This window comes from Elephas maximus, chromosome 3 (genome assembly GCF_024166365.1).
Source record: "Elephas maximus indicus isolate mEleMax1 chromosome 3, mEleMax1 primary haplotype, whole genome shotgun sequence".
Classification (NCBI taxonomy): Eukaryota; Metazoa; Chordata; class Mammalia; order Proboscidea; family Elephantidae; genus Elephas; species Elephas maximus.
Genome location: NC_064821.1, coordinates 22,564,363 through 22,576,560, shown reverse-complemented (window position 1 = coordinate 22,576,560; position 12,198 = coordinate 22,564,363). Strand labels below are relative to the sequence as shown.

Sequence of the window (12,198 nt, the reverse complement as noted above, 5' to 3'; positions counted from 1 at the left end):
TGACTGTGTCTTCTGTTTTGGGCTTGGGATAGGATGGGTCAATGTGGAAGGAATACTGCTGACATGGATTGAATTTTATCTCCTAAAAATATGTGTATGAATTTGGTTAGGCCATGATTCCCAGTATTGTGTGATTGCCCACCATTTTGTCATCTGATGTGATTTTCCTATGTGTTGTAAAATCTATGTCTATGATGTTGATGAGATGGGATTAGAGACAGTTGTGTTTATGAAGCAGGACTCAATTTACAAGATTAGATTTGTCTTGATCAAATCTCTTTTGAAATATAAAAGAGGGAAGCTGGCAGAGAGGCAGGGCTACCTCATACCAGCAGGAAAGCAGTGCTGGGAGCAGAGGATGTCCTTTGGATTTGGGGTTCCTGAGCAGAGAAGCTCTTAGACCAAGGGAAGATTGACAAGAAGGACCTTCCTCCAGAACTTGTGGAGAGAGAAAGGCTTACTCTGCAGCCGATGCCCTGAATTTGGACTTCTAGCCTACTATACTGTGAGAAAATAAACTTTTGTTTGTTGAAGCCACCCACTTTTGGTATTTCTGTTATAGCAGCACTAATAACTAAGGCAACTGGTGATCCAAGATGTCTGACTGTTCAATCAGCATATTCTTCTAAAACAACTGGGTAAAACAACAGCTAGGTACATTTCAGTTAATTCATGATGAATGGAGAAAAATATTAAACTTGTCAAGACTTTCATTTTACTTGGATCCACAATCAACACCCATGGAAGCAGCAGTCTGGAAATCAAATGCTGTACTGCATTGGGCAAATCTGCTGCAAATAATTCTTTAAAATGTTAAAAAGCAAAGATGTCACTTTGAAGACTAAGATGAACCTCACCGAAGCCAAGGTCTTTTCAATTGGCTCATATGCATATGAAAGCTGGGCAATAAATGAGGAAGATGGAAGAATTGATGCCTTTGAATTATGGTGTTGACAAAGACCCTTGAACATACCATGGGCTGCCAGAAGAACAAACAAATGTGTCTTGGAAGAAGTAGAGCCAGAATGCTCCTTAGAAGCAAGGATGGAGAGACTGCGTCTCATGTACTTTGGACATGTTATTAGGTGGGATCAGTCCCTGGAGGACATTATGCTTGGTAAAACAGAGGGTCAGGGAGAAATAGGTCACCACTGAAAGAGACGGACTGACAGTGGCTGCATCAGTGGGCTCCAACTCATAGCAATGATTGTGAAAATTGGACAGGACTGGGCAGTGTTTCATTCTGCTGAATTGACTTGATGACCCCTAACAGCAAGAGTAACAATCAAGAGATAATCTTTCCTAGGAATCATTAAGAGAACATCCTATATCATCAGCCTGAATTGGGGCATATGCCCCTTCTAAAAATAGTTACTGTCAAGAGAAATTTCATTACCTTGGAAGGACTAAATGAATGCTTTGATTAGAAAAGTGTGAAGTGTGGTTAAGTGCTACAATGATTACAAATGTTTAGAACAATGCCTGCCATGTAGAATTAAATTAATTTACCTAATGAATGCGAGTCAGAACAATTTATTTACAAGTGTAGCGCTCTCTCCTTTTGTATTCCTTCTGTTTCCTATATTTGAAGCACTTACTTCAGCCATTATCCTAGTTTACTAGTTTGAATATATATTACCAATTGATACTTGTGTTGTAGGTAATGCCGTATTTGGAAATACTTCATTGGATGTTTATTTGTCCTGCTGTGTTCTCTTTCTTATCCTGAAAGAAAAACTTGAAATTTTCATTCTCAAGTGACTTGTTTTAGTGGCTTATTTTTAAGTTGGTTGGATTGATCAGTGTTTTCCCTTTTGGACTGTGCAGGTTGTATTTTCATTTAAGAAGTGATTAACTCCTCCAATCTCATAAAAATGTCTGCCTATATTGTCTTGTAAACATTTAATCACTTTTACTTTTGTGTTTAAAAGGCATTGGAATTATCTTTGAATATGATGTGATGGAGAAACCAATTTCATTTGCTTTCCATATGGATAAAAAATGATCTCAGCATTATTTCCTGGATGATTGCATCTTTTCTCTGCAATGCCCTGTTGTCATAAATAAAATGTTTGATGCTTCTGTCTTTGATAAGTGTTCACATAGATGAAGATCCTATTAGTTCTATCTTTCAATATAGTACTAGAACCATCCTGTTTTAGTCATTATAGTTCCATGATATATCTTGATAGTTGGTAAGGCAGATAGTCCCCATTGTTCTTATTTGCCATCAAGGTAGATGTTGTTTCTCCTTGTTCTTGTATAAAATTTTTAAACCCTGGGATTTTTCTTTCTTGTGCTAACCTGGTCTGGTTTGGGCACTAAGGTCGTGCTAGCCTTATAAAGGGAGATAATATCTGATCCCTAACATTTTCTGAAACCTTCCTTTAATCTTTAAATTAACTCCCTCGAGTGCTTTGAAGAATGTGCCTGTAAAACTGTGTATCTCAGTTTGTGTTTTGTGACAAATTATATCATTGAGTACTTTATTTGTTTAATGTTTCCAAGATTACTTGCTTTCTGTTTCTGCTTGAAAGAATTATAGTCAGGTGGATGTAACCAAGACCAACACTTCCACTTGTGCATAGAATTCAACCTCTCCTGTCTGTGTTAGGACATAGCTCTGGTAATTCCCCCATCTCTGTCTTGCATCATCAGGTTTCTCCCTTTGACTTGTTCATTTTCAATAGCATGCAATATATTTGAATTCCTCAAATCTTACAAAAAAGAAAGAAAAAATAACCTTCCCTGAACCCCTCATTTTGCTCTACCAGTAGACTCATTTCTCTGCCCTCTTCATATAGCAAAACTCCTCAAAACAGATGTCTCCACTCACTCTCCCCAATTCTTCTCTCTCTGTTTACTCCTGAAGTCTATGCAATCAGGCTTTTGCCCCAACACTTTACAGAGAGTCCTTTTGAAGAGCTGCCAATGTTCTCTACCTTAACAAGTCCAACCCAGTTCAGGTCGGTTAATTCTCTGTCCTTCTCTTTTCAACCACATTGTCTCTGATTATTACATATTGGCACACTTTCTTCACTTGGCTTTCAGCACCGTATATTATTTTGACTTTATTCCTACCTGACTAGCTACTATTTCTCAGTCTCCTTGATGTGTCTTCTCATCTTTCCAATCTGTAAACACTGGAGGGCCCCCTGTTTCAGTCCTCAGACATCTTCCTCTCCAACTACATTCAATCCTTTGCAACAGCATCCAGACTCATCGATTTAAAATTCATCTCAAGACAAATGAATCCTAAATTTGTACTTAGAAAGGAGCACTTCCCCAAATGCCAGACTTATATATCCAACTTCCCACTTGCTATCTCTCAATTAAAAAAAAAAAAAAAGGTGTTCCATCAATTTCTGGTAGCTTGTTTTTCACCAATGCCTTCAGTGCAGCTCAGACTTCTTCCTTCAATACCATCAGTTCTTGATTGTATGCTACCTCCTAAAATGGCTAAAAGTCTACCAATTAGGTGACAGTTAGTGACTCTGTGTATTCTTTCTATCTTCTTTTGATGCTTCCTGCATCATTTAATATTTTTCCCATACAAACCACCAGTATTGCAATTAGAGGCTTGAATTTTTTCTCCAGTTCTTTCAGCTTGAGAAACACCAAGTGTATTCCTCTCTTTTGGTTTTCTATCTCCAGGTCCTTGCACATGTCATTCATTATAATACTTTACTTTGTCTTCTCAAGCTGCCCTTTGAAGTCTTCTGTTCTACTCTTCTACTTCACCATTTCATCCTTTTGCTTTAGATACTCGACATTCAAGATCAAGTTTCAGAGTCTCTTTTGATATCCATTTTGGTCTTTTTTTCTTTACTGTCTTTTCAATGACTTTTTGCTTTCTTAGTGTATGAAGTCCTTGATGCCATTCTCAACTCATCTGGTCTTTGGTCACCAGTGTTCAATGCATCGAATCTATTCTTGAGGTGGTCTCTAAGTTCAGGTGGGGTATACGCAAGTCATACTTTGGCTCTCATGGACTTTTTCTAATTTTCTTCAGTTTCACCTTCAGCTTGCATATGAGTAATTGGTGGTCTATTCTGCAGTCAGCCCCTGGCCTTATTCTGACTAATGATATAGAGTATTTACATCTTCTCTTTCCACAGGTGCAGTCAATTTGATTCCTGTGTATCCCATCTGGTGAGGTCCACATGTATATTCGCCATTTATGCTGCTGAAAATGTTATTTTCGGTGAAGACGTTGGTCTTGCAAAATTATATCATGCAATCTCTGGCATTGTTTCTATCATCAAGGCCATATTTTCCAACTACTGATTCTTGTTCTTTGTTTTCATCTTTTGCATTCCAATCGCCAGTAATTATCAATGCATCCTGATTGCATGTTTGATCAATTTCAGACTGCAGAAGTTGGTAAAATCTTCAGTTTCTTCATCTTTGGCCTTAGTGGTTGGTGTGTAAATTTGAATAATTTTCGTAGTAACTGATCTTCCTTGTAGATATGTGGATATTATCCTATCACTGACAGCATTGTCTTTCAGGATAGATCTTGAAATGTTCTTTTTTTTTTTTTTTTTTTTTACAATGAATGCAATGCCGTTCCTCTTCAAGTCATCATTCCTGGCATAGTAAACCATATGAATATCCAATTCAAAATGGCCTATACCAGTCCATTTCAGCTCACTAGTACCTAGCGTATCTAAGTTTATATGTTCCATTTCATTTTTGATGATTTCCAATTTTCCTAGTTTCATACTTCGTACATTCCATGTTCTTATTATAAATGAATATTTGTAGTTGTTCTCATTTTGAATTGTGCCACATCAGCAAATGAAGGTCCAGAAGCTTGGCTCCATCCAGATTGTTAAGGTCATCTCTACTTTGAAGAGACAGCTTTTCCTCAGTTGTATTTTGAGAGCCTTCCAATTCGAGGGGCTCATCTGCTGGCACTATATCAGACATTGTTCTGCTGCTATTCAAAAGGTTTTCACTAGGCAATTCTTTTCAGAAGGAAACTGCTCAGTCCTTCTTCCTAGTCTGTCTTAGTCCAGGAGCTCAGCTGAAACCTGTCCACCATGGGTGGCCTGCTGGTATTTGAATACCAGTGGCTTAGCTTCCAGTATCACAGTAATAGGCAAGCCCCACAGTACTACAAACTGACAGACATGTGGGGGCCTGTCAAATGCATACAGTTTTAGAAGTACTTCCTTGTCTATGTCAAGAAATTTGGAAGACAGCTGCCTGGCCAACTGACTGAAAGAGATCCATATTCATGCCTATTCCAAAGAAAGGCGATCCAAAAAAATGCAAAAATTATAGAAAAATATTGTTAATATCACACTCAAGTAATATTTTGCTAAAGATCCTTCCAAAGTGGTTGTAGCAATGTATCAATATAGAACTGCCAGAAATTCAAGCCAGATTCAAAAGAGGACATGGAAGCAGGGATATCATTGCTGATGTCAGATGAATCCTGGCTGAAAGCAGAAAACACCAGAAAGATGTTTACCTGTATTTTATTCACCATGCAAAGGCATTTGACTCTGAGAATCATAACAAATTATGGATAAGATTGTGAAGAATGGAAATTCTGGAATGGTTAATTGGATCAAGAGACAGTCATTCGAACAGAACAAGGGGATAATGTGTGCTTTAAAGTCAGGAAAGTTGTGTATCATGGTTACATCCTTTCACCATACTTATTCAATCTGTATGCTGAGCAAATAATCCAAGTAAGTGGACTATATGAAGAAGAACTGGGCATTAAAATTGGAGGAAGACTCATCAACAAAGTGAGATATGCAGATGGGCAACCTTGTTTAAAGTGTTGAAGAGCAAAGATGTCACCTTGAAGATTAAGGTGCGCCTGATCCAAGCCATGGTATTTTCAATTCCATCTTATGCATATGAAAGCTGGGCAACGATTAAGGAGACCAAAGAAGAATTGATGCCTTTGAATTGTGGTGTTGGCGAGGAATATCGAACATACCATGGACTGCCAAAAGAACAAACAAATCTGTCTTAGAAGAAGTACAACCAAAATGCTCCTTAGAAGCAAGGAAGGGGAGACTGCATCTTACATACTTTAGACATGTTGTCAGGAGGGATCAGTCCCTGGAGAAGGACATCATGCTTGGCAGAGTACAGGGTCAGTGGAAAAGAGGAAGACCCTCAATGAGTTGGATTGAGACAGTGGCTGCAACAGTGAGCTCAAGCATAACAACGATTGTAAGGATGGCTCAGGACCGGGCAGTGTTTCGTTCTGTTGTGCATAGGGCCGGTATGAGTTGGAACCGACTTGACGGCACCTAACAACATGAACAGCATTTTCTTGGTCAGGGAGCCCTGAGGATTCAGTGGTTAAGTGCTCAGCTGTTAACAGAAAAGTTGGTGTTCATACCAACCAGCTGCTACACAGGAGAAAGATGTGGCAGTCTGCTTCCTTAAAGATCACAGCCTTGGAAACCCTGTGGGGCAAATCTGCTCTGTCCTACAGGGTTGCTATGAGTTGGAATTGACTTGTCAGCAGTACATTCACTTGGTTTGCATTGGCTTGGTCTTTCAGGATTTACACTACCTTGGGAATAGAATGATAATAAAAGTGTTTGGTTAATGAGGAGCTTTGGATATTGAGTCCCCAGAGACACAGAGGCTGTAAGTAGTCTACCTGTGACCACTTTACTCAAAAGTCCTTCTCCAGTCAAAAAGCAATGCACCTGAGACTCCGTTCAGAGATGGTTCTCATGCCCAGGAGCCTGGTGCCTTCCTTGGTACCTCTGCCTTTCCTGAGTACTGACCTTCTGGCTACATCATCCAACAACCAGGGCAGATGTCAAGCATCATTCCTCCATGGTGCCAGCCAGGTAACCTAAATCCCTTAGTTAATGTTTGGAAATGAGGACAAGTGTTTCTCTGTAGCTTCATCCAGGGGAAGGTGTGAAGACAGTACATGCATGAAATGATTAGAACCAAGTCACCCATGGACTCCTACATGTCTCCCATCTTCCTGACATGTTTCCTTGTGTCTTTGTACCCAAATCAGGCAGCTCTTACTCAGCTAGTCTCTTCCTGTGTCTCTACAATGGCAAGGATCAAATTCTTTCTGTGCAGAAACCTGCCCCTTCTCAAACACTGAGTATTACAAAATTCCCTTATTGTATTCTTGTGCTGGTGGTGGTGAGGAGAGTTGTTGAGCTTCACTTTATCTTCCTATCCCTGGTACTTGAGATACCATCTTTAGGAAAGTTTTGGTATTATCCCTGGTGCCAGGCTCTGAGAGCTATGGGGAAAGAAGCAGAGACCCAGGCAGACTTAGCAGGCTGCCTCACTAGGTTATTTCTTTCTCTTTATAAAACTACCAAATATTTGAAATTAGAATACTACAGGCAGTATAATGAAACAACCAAAGAAACAAAAACACCTGTTACACCTTCCAGAATTCATATTGTTCATGTTTTGCTGTAGCAGCTTTAAGTATTTTTTTTAAGTAACAAAATATATATACAGAAAACATCTGCTTTGTAATCCTCTCTGTTGCTCTTTTTTCCTCCCAGAATCAGCAGCATCTTGGATGTGATGGTATCCCCCAGTCATGGTTTTATATTCTACATGTATATTTCTCTCTCTCTGTATATGTATGTACATACACACACACACACACACACACACGAACATAGACACACACACATGCACACAGACAAGCATATATATTTATACATGTATATGTATATACATAAGGCAGTAGTTGGGTAGACAGATAGAAGGCAATTAGTAAAATAACTGTCAATGAGAGAATGAAGAAATATATTGTGGTGTAATAATATAGTGGAATACTCTATTGTAGTCAAAATTAATGCAGTGCAATTAAAGGTATCAACATTCATTAAAAAACATACCAAGAAAGCCAAATGTAAAATGACATATACAGTACAATTCTGTTTATATAAAGCTTTAAAAAATATGAACTGTGCAATTCTATGGAAGAATTATACTACATGTAGTAAAAAGTGCAGAGGAATAAGCTCAATCAAGTTAATGTAGTGTTTAGCCCTGGAGAAGGAAAAGAATCAATATTGTGCAAAATACATGATGTGGGGAGCCTCAAATAATCCTGCATTATTTTGTTGCAATAAAAATATCTAAAGCATGGTTGGTGACGTGTAGGAATTGCCAGTGGACTGGTGGGTGCCCAACCCTTCATTCTTATTCTTTCTATTTTTCATTGTGCTTGAATTATCCACTAAAAAATAAAAAAACTCACTAGGTGTCTCAGTCATCTAGTGCTGCTATAACAAATATAACAAGTGGATGGCTTAAACAAAGAGAAATTTATTCTTTCACAGTCTAGTAGGCTACAAGTCCAAATTCAGGGCACCAGCTCCACAGGAAGGTTTTCTTTCTCTGTCAGCTCTGGAGGAAGGTCCTTGTCATCAATCTTCCCCTGGTGGAGGAGCATCTCAGACTCAGGGACCCTGGGTCCAAAGGATGCGCTTTGCTTCTGGTCCTGCTTTCTTGGTGATATGAGGTCCCATTGTCTCTCTGCTTCCTTCTCTCTTTTATAGCTCAAAAGAGATTGGCTTAAAATGTTATCTGATCCTGTAGATCTCGTTGATATAATTGCCACTAATCCATTTCATTAACATCATAGTGATAGAATGTATAACACACAAGGAAATCACACCAGATGACAATATGGTAGACAATCATGCAATACTGGGAATCATGGCCTAACCAAGTTGACGTATATTTTTTGGCAACACAGTTCAATCCGTGACATTCAAGTAGATTTTTAAAAATAATAATAAAAAAAATTCATGCTGTAGACTTCTTGTCATACATTTTTTTTTCCTCTGCAAGGATTTGATTATGTGTGTTGATTCATCTAGACCTAATTTGTTGTTTTTCATTGCTATATATTTCATCATTTCATCCACACCAAATGAATATTGATATCACTGATGTTCATTTAGAGTGTTTCTTCCTTCTGCTTCTCTACATGTGCAAGATTCCCAGTGGGAGTTTCACCATATAAATTCTTCCCTGAAGTTAGCATTTATTATGCTAGGAATGTTCTCTCATTTTGTCTTTCCTCAACTGCACTGTTCACCACTTCTGTCCTAGGAGTAAAAGATGCCTGGTACTATTGTTCATGACATACACACACACACACACACACACACACACACACTTATACAATCACAACAGGACATGCCATTGTGAGGGCCCCATATGCCGAGCACTGTACCAGAAGTAAAAGATGCCAGGTGCTATTGTTCGTGACACACACACTGTCTTCGTCATCTAGTGCTGCTATAACAGAAATACCGCAAGTGGATGGCTTTAACAAAGAGAAATTTATTTCTTCACAGTAAAGTAGGCTAGAAGTTCAAATTCAGGGTGTCCGCTCCAGGGGAAGCCTTTCTCTCTCTGTCAGCCTTCTCATCAACATTCCCCCAGACTAGGAGCTTCTTTGCCCAGGTACCCTGGGTCCAAAGGACACACTCTGCTCCCAGCACTGCTTTCTTGGTGGTATGAGGTCCTCCTGTCTCTCTGCTTGCTTCTCTCTTTTATATCTCAAGAAATTGCCTTAAGACACAATCCAGTCTTTAGATTGAGTCCTACCTCACTGACACAACTGCCACCCATCCGCCTTCATTACCATCATAGAGGCAGGATTTACAATATACAGGAAAATCACACAGTGTTGGAAATTATGGCCCAGCCAAATTGATACACACATTTTTTAGGGAATATGATTTAATCCATGACACACACACACACACATACACACACACAATCACAATAGGATATGTCATTGTGAGGGCCCCGTATGCTGAACACTGTACCAGGGGTGGTTTTCAAACTTTAGCATACATCAAAATACATGGAAGACTTTTTGAAACACAAATGGCTAATCTTCATCCCAGAGTTCATCATCAGTCAGTCCAGAGTGAGTTTGAAAAACTTATATTTCTAAAAAGATCCCAGGTGATGCTCTTGCTGGGCATCCAGGAGCCACACATTTGATTATCTGTCATCCCATCTTTTCCATCAGATTCACCAACAATATGGAACCTAGAAACCAAACAGATGTTTCAGAATTTCTTCTTCTGGGACTTACAGAGGATCCAGAACTGCAGCCTGCCTTATTCAGTTTGTTTCTATCTATGTACCTGGCCACCCTCCTGGGAAACCTACTCATTGTTCTGGTTGTCAGCTCTGACTCCCACCTCCACAACCCCATGTACTTCTTTCTTTCCAACCTCTCCTTCGTTGATATCTGTTTCAGCACAACCACAATCCTGAACATGCTGGTGAACATCCAAGCACAGAATCAAATCATCACTTACGCAGGCTGCCTGACCCAGGCCTGTTTTGTAATGATATTTACTGGTTCGGAAAATTGTCTCCTTGCAGTAATGGCCTATGACCGCTATGTGGCCATCTGCCACCCACTGAGGTACACCATCATCACGAACATCCACTGCTGTGGCTTGCTCTCCCTACTCTCCTTACTAACTAGCATTGTGAACGCCCTACTTCACAGTCTGTTGGTGCTGCATTTGTCCTTCTGCATAGACCTGGAAATCCCTCATTTCTTCTGTGAACTTGCTCAGATTCTCAAGCTCGCCTGTTCTGATACCCGCATCAATTACATCCTAGTGTATTTTGTGGCTACTGTATGGGGTGGTGTTCCTCTCTCTGGAATCATTTTCTCTTACACTCGAATTTTCTCCTCTGTTTTGAGAATGCCATCAGTGGGTGCAAAATATAAAGCTTTTTCCACCTGCGGGTCTCACCTTTCAGTTGTCCTTATTATATGGAACAATCTTTGGTGTGTACATCAGTTCTGCGTTTACACATTCTCCCAGGAAGATAGCAGTAGCTTCAGTGATGTGCAGTGTGGTCCCTCAAATGATGAATCCTTTTATCTACAGCCTGAGGAACAGAGACATAAGGGGACCCTTGAGGACATTCATCAGTAGAATACTGTCATTTTAGTGATTGTGTCACCTGTTTTGGGCTCTAGGATGGGTCAAATTGGAAAGAATACTGCTGATCAAGGATGTCTTACTGTTTCATGAGCAACTTCTTTTAAAATGATTAGATAACATAATGGCTATGTACATTTCAACTTATTCATGATGAGTGAGAAAATGCTGAAGTCGTCAATAATTTCATTTTACTTGGATCCACAATCAATGCCTATGGAAGCAGCAGTCAAGAAATCAAATGACATATTGCATTGGGGAATTCTTCTGTAAAAGACTTCTTTAAAGTGTTAAAAAGCAAAGATGTCACTTTGAGGACTAAGGTATACCTGATCCAAGCTAGAGTATTTTCAATCACCTCATATGCATGCCAAAGCTGGACAATAAATAAGGAAGACTGAAAAAGAATTGATGCCTTTGAATTGTGGTGATGGTGAAGAATATTGAATACGCCATGGGCTACCAGAAAATGAACAAATCTGTTTGGAAGAAGTGCAGCCATAGCACTTAACATCTACGCCATCAGGGTTTCCAGTAGGGTCTGTGAAAAAGAGGAACACCTTCAATGAGATGGATTTACACAGTGGCTATAACAGTGGGCTCAAACATAGCAATAATTGTGATGGTGGTGCAGGACCAGGCAGTATTTTATTTGTTGTGCATAACTGACTCGATGGCACCTAACAACAACAACACGTTTCAACTTGAAGTTGAAACTTGGCTTTTCTCTTTATGTAGCTCTGTGCTGTTTGGTAAACTCTCTAAGCTCAGTTTGTTTTTTTTGGTCAGGTGCCATAAAAGCAGAGCCTGAGGCAGGTGTTCTTATTACACGATTTTTGGGGCAGTGGTCTAGGAAAGAAGGAAAACAGGAGAACGTGGATAGGGCAGGGAAATTATGTAAACAGAGTTGTGGTCATAGCTAGACACTAGATTCAGCCTGATTCTATGAATAGAGAAATGCGATTGGAAATCCAGACTTAGCCTGCCTGTGAGGCAAGAGAGCTCTTTTTTCATGTCCCAATTTAGTAATTACTGAGACATATCACTGGTAAGCCGTATTTGTTCAAAGCAGCATCAGTATCCACAATACTTACATCTACAGAAATGCCTAATTAGGTTATCTCAATTGGCTTGAGATAATTTTGAGATATTTGAGCTTCCTAAGTGTGGAAGCTTTCCGTTCTAATAAGAAAATATAAACTCTGACTCTAATATGCTCAAACCATAAAGTTATTTT

The 12,198-nt window shown here is 39.4% G+C and overlaps 1 pseudogene; it reads left to right on the top strand.

Moving 5' to 3' along the window:
* Positions 1-9,983: 9,983 nt before the first annotated feature.
* LOC126071073 (olfactory receptor 7G2-like) lies at positions 9,984-10,971 on the top strand (annotated as a pseudogene).
* The last annotated feature ends 1,227 nt before the right edge of the window (positions 10,972-12,198 follow it).